Source organism: Cebus imitator, unplaced genomic scaffold (assembly GCF_001604975.1).
Source record: "Cebus imitator isolate Cc_AM_T3 unplaced genomic scaffold, Cebus_imitator-1.0 Scaffold176, whole genome shotgun sequence".
Classification (NCBI taxonomy): Eukaryota; Metazoa; Chordata; class Mammalia; order Primates; family Cebidae; genus Cebus; species Cebus imitator.
Window position 1 is genome coordinate 3,013,010 of NW_016107491.1, and position 5,700 is coordinate 3,018,709.

The following is a 5,700-nucleotide window of genomic DNA, read 5'->3' on the forward strand; positions in this document are numbered from 1 at the left end:
CGTCTCAGGTTCTGCCTCTGGGATGACTCAAAATAATATACAAGGGTAAACTAAGACTCACAAAGAATCACTGTTCACTCATTTTAACTCTTGGCTGCTTTTACACAACCTACTTCCACTTTAGATGTCATCAGGAGTAAAAAGTTAAATTATAAATGTTGAATAATATCACAGATTAGATGAGATGTAAACTAAATGCTACAATAAAAAGACTATGATTCTCACATTGAATTGTGGGGAAAGTGTCTGTCTGCAGGGTAAATAAAAGAGAGGTATATAAAATATAAGGACAAAGAAATGTTGAAAGTGAAAAAATTTTAAAACTCATGTTTCATGTCATTGTAAAGTAAATAACATTGCATAATCTTAATAATGTAAAAAAAATTAAATGTAAGTTAAAGTTATTACTAGAGATAGAGATATTTTATAATTAGAAAAGTATTTGTATAATTGAAATATTGAATAATTTTAAATTTATATCTAATAAATTTAAATATAGCTTCAAAATACACATTATACATTTAAAAGTTATTTACAATAAATTCTTTAAATAATCTCTTATGAATCTTAATAAAACAGATTAAAGTAAAAAAATCAAATAATTAAATATATGGCTGGCTCAAATACTGCATAAAATTAACTGTGTTTACTTGACATAACCCACAAACTCTAAAAAGGATAAAAACATAATCAAATAGTTTTAGGATCATCTTTATGAAACTGATCTCATGTGCCTAATTTGTAAATTTCCTTGTTATATTTGTATTGATTTTATATTCTTATAGATTCTTATTGATTTTAGCATACCTAAGAACACAAAGTTCTGCACAATACTTACATGTCTTGCTTCCATTGTGTTTAATCAATAATTGTTAATAAGCGAGCAAATGAATGGAATTTGGTTTATGAATACATGCATATATTGGCACTCTATTTTACCACATTTGTCAGAAATGTATTTGTCAACATGCCTTATGTCAGTTATTTCATTCACATAGTTGCATTATAAACATCACAACTCTCAAGCAGATTTCAGAAAAATGAAATGGAAAAATATTTCAGAATGAATCTAAAGTGTCTTTAGAACTTTGATTAATGACAAATGAATTAGTGATTATGTTCTATATTCACAGCATAATTTATAATAATAGTCTTAACTAAAAATATTGCAAAGCCATTCAGGTATCATTAGAAAATTTGATAATTTCTTCCTACAATCTAATAATAAAAATACTACAAGTTCATTTTATAATTATTTTTTTAATTGCATTCTCTGTATTCCATTAGCCAAATTACTTCTGTAGATCAGGTTTCCATCCATCTGAACAAATTCAACTGCTTCCTAAGAAGTGTCTTAATTCTGCAATACTTTCCTCAACTTAATCTATTCAGCAGTCAAAGCAATTTATTTAATATTCAAATCTGACTATATCTTTTGTTTAGTAAAATACTCAATGCCTCTGAATTGGCTAAAAGATTAAAGTCAAAATATTAAATATCAGACATGAAGTTTTCGTTATTTGATTCCTACCTATTGCTCTAGTATAATCTCTTGCCACTTCCTGTTTTTTAGTTTAAGTTTCAGAAATAACCCAAATAATATATTTTACACAGCATGCCATTTATTTGTTGTCCCTGCATCTTTTCTTATTCTGCCTCACAGCTAAGAATTACTTATAATTGTCTATGTGATTTGCCTAGGTAGGTCCTACTTTCCTTTTAAATCACAGCTTATGTGCCCTCTTTCCCAGGAAGGTTTTCTGATTCCATATTATATTATGTGTCATTACCTTTCTTAACATCCTACATGATTGACTTTATAAGACTACATTATAATAATTTATTAATACATCATTACCTTCCATTAGATTGCAAGTTCCTAAGACTTATGAAATATGTCTCATTCTGCTTTTTATTTTTAGTGTTAACACACTACCTTGTGTATTGTAACCTTTCGATAATTATTGAGAAAATATAATTTTGCAAAATGAATGCTGTATAAGCTTGATAATGTTTGAGAATTTCTCTAAAGATAAATGCTTTATTAATCTATTATAATATTATAAATGTGAAAGATTTCAAAAGTATCTAATAACTATTTCATGCTTTAACAACTTTCTTAGAAGATTTATTATAAAAGAGACTACAAATTTCAATATCTACTGTCTCCCAACTCCTTTCAAGAATGGAAAAAGTAAAATTATCTAATAAAATAATAGCAGATTTTAAGAAATTCTAAACAATTTTGAGAGACATTTTAAAAACATATGTCAGAAAGATCAATAGCAATTAATTATAGTCAATATTTAAGGTGCTATTTATGAGTATAGATAATCCATTGTTTGCAAAACTAATATTAAGTATTTTTTTGGAATATGCACATGTAAAGTTTTATAAATTTTTAAAATTATGCTTATATGGTGGAAATGGTGAAAATTCCTTAGGTAATTTTTTAAATGTAACTAAAATCTTTTCAAACTCATGAGAAAAAATTCTGAATAAAGTTGAATAAATATGAAATAAATACTCAGTTGAGAACATTAAAGTAAAAGCACATTGCTACATGAGATTGTTCTAAAGAAATGGAATCTTTGAGATTGATAGAGGAGGCAGTTAGAGGCCAACTAAGAAGACAGAAATGGAGGGCCTTGGGAGAGAAAAAACACCCGTGGAACCATACCTGCACCACCCTGATAGATAGCTACTGGGGGGAAATGTGGTCAAGAACTTCTTCTTATGCCAGGAGGCAGAATTCACAGTTGACATCCATGTTCCTGTCACGTAAAAGACCCAGAACTCAGCCCCATTTCTGGCAACCCATTATCAGGTCCCCTTTTGTTGTCAGGCTTTTCTGTCACTTAAAAAAACCTGGTCTACATTTCTTATGCTCTGGAATCTATGTGCCTTATTCTTCTTGCTTATGGGACAAGAACTCGGACCTAGTTTAACCAAGAAGTAAGAAAAGTACAACAAGATCACAACCTAGAATGCTTTGAGACTGCTTTAAAATGTCTAAATAATTTATTTTCTTCTAGATTAATGTTTTTCTTCTGTCATCATTTTACAAACACAACTATTTTATTGTGTTTGCTAAGAAATATTGTCATTCGAAATTAAGGGTGAGTGTTATTTAAATAGTGAAAATAATTTTTCCAAAAGTCTTCATAACATGCTTTTTAAATTTGTAGAAATATAATTGAATGATCTTTGTGTTTGGATAACAAATGCCTTATAATAGGCAAGCCATTTTGACCTCTAGGACATATATATACTCCTTAATGATTCCATTTTAAAATTTGATATCGGTTTAAAAAATACTTAACAGTGCCTGTTACTTTTTTCATGAAATTGTAAATATTTTTATTTCTGTTTACATCACACTGAAAAAATGAAAATTACTGAGAACACTCTAGCTGTGCTGATAATGGGAGAACTGCAGGATAAGTTAAATTGTAACACCTTTTTAGATCAGATAATCACTTTTGTTCTACAAACACACACAAAATAGCTGCTTAACATTTTAGTACCATTGGATAGAATGCTAAAAAATTAGACAATGACGAGTGTTTATAAAATTGCAAAACAAATTGCAATAGTAATTAATTTTATGTATTTCTGACTTTTAATTAAATTCAATAATAAAGGATTTACTCTCTTGTGTTTGGCTTCATCCATCAATACACAATACATATACCAACAGTATGTCTCTTTCATTGCTATATAGTTTCACCTTGCAGTGAACACACTACACTTTATCAACTCTCTTGATGAGCAGATACTTGGATTTGCTTCTAATTTTGCATATTGGTTTTACTAACCCATATTTGGTCATAAATGTTAGATAATGTTACCAAATCACTTTTAGAAATGATTATACCTACACTTTTAGCTGCTGCTTCTGTAGTGACAGTCACTCTGATACCAGCAGCAAGGCAGCACATCTACTTTTATGAGCTAAAGGAAAAAGGCACGGGAAGTAAGTGGATTATTTATACCATGGACCAAGAGCTTGTCTTGTGCACCCTGAAAATCTGTGACAGATCTCAGTTAATTTAGAAAGTTCATTTTACCTAAGTTGAGGATGCATGCCAATGACAAAGCCTCTGAAGGGACTGATGACATGTGCCCAAAATTGTCAGAGCACAGATTGGTTTTATACATTCTACAGAGACATAAGACATCAATCAACATATGCAGGATGAACATTGGTTCAGTCTGGAAAGGTGGACAACTCAAAGCAAAGTCAGGACAACTCAAAGTGGGGAGGGGGCTTCCAGGTTATACATAGATAAGACACAAATGGTTGCATTCTTTTGTGTTTCTGAATTGCCTCTCCAAAGGAGGCAGTTAGATATGCATTTATCTCAGTGAGCAGAGGGGTGACTTTGAACAGAATGGCAGGCAGGTTGGCCTTAAGCAGTTCCCAGCTTGACTCTTCCATTTAGCTTAGTGATTTGGAGCCCCCAAGATTTATTTTCCCTTCACAGTCTACTAGAAAGATGAAGAAACCTTAGTATAATGATACATATGATTATATCAGAAGTTATCAGAATTTTCCTAAACTTTTGATTTTTATAAACTTTCTAGCCTCTGATATGAAAAATTGTATAGGTCTTTGAATGCTATCTGTGCTTCCTTTATGCAGCTACTTGTAATGTGCAGGAACAAGTAAAGCCTAACAGTCTGATCTGTGCAAAAATTTTGACCTGCTTATATCCACACAAAATAATGATCATGTCCCCCAACATTCAGTAACATTACACATAACTAGATGATGTTTGCAGCCTTTAAAAAAAATCACAAGATTGATAATATCCATTTCTAGTACATGTGTAAATAAATTATTCTACATGCAGGAACATACTTTTAATGTTATTGGTGTTCTGCTTCTTCCTGTAATATTTGCTGTCTTTAAGAAAAGTGATGGTACTAATGAGATAGCCAAATGAGTAGGCAGATGAAAAGGGGTACCATGGGAATCTCCGATCCTCCTCACAAGGGTTTACATCAGGTGCTTTTGTGCAGATCAGGAAATCTGCCCGGGGCTTGCCTAGGCACACCCTCAGCAGACTGGAGCCCAACAGGTGCACTGAGGAAAGTGGGTGGAGCCACAGGGAATTTGCACCTTGGGTGTTGGGTAGGGATGAGGCAGGGGGAATGTGGAGCCTGAGCTCTTCAGTTCCTTTGTGGTGGCTTGGGATTCAGTCTGTGAGGTCAGGGGCCTGTTAGCAGGACTCCCATGTTGCTTTGCTGAGGGTTTTTCTTTTTTTTTTTTTTCTTTTTCTTTTATTCACCAAATAAAACCCTGCTGTAATCACCCTTCAATGTGTCTGCCTAAATTTTTTTGAATATGTGACAAGAATCTGGGTTTTAGCTGAACTAAGGAACACAATTCTGAAATACTAATTTATACCCCCACTGGCAGTGTGTAATTGTTAGTTTTTTCCACCTCGCACGTGTTTGGTTCTGGTTTCTTTGTTGTTATTCTTATTATTATTTGTAATTTTGGCCATTGTGGTGGGTAGATAATAGCACTCATAATTTTTATTTTCATTTCCCTGATAACTGGTAATGCAGACCATCTATTCCTTTGTTTGGCTCTTTCCTTTCTTTCTTTCTTTCTTTCTTTCTTTCTTTCTTTCTTTCTTTCTTTCTTTCTTTCTTTCTTTCTTTCTTTCTTTCTTTCTTTCTTTCTTTCTT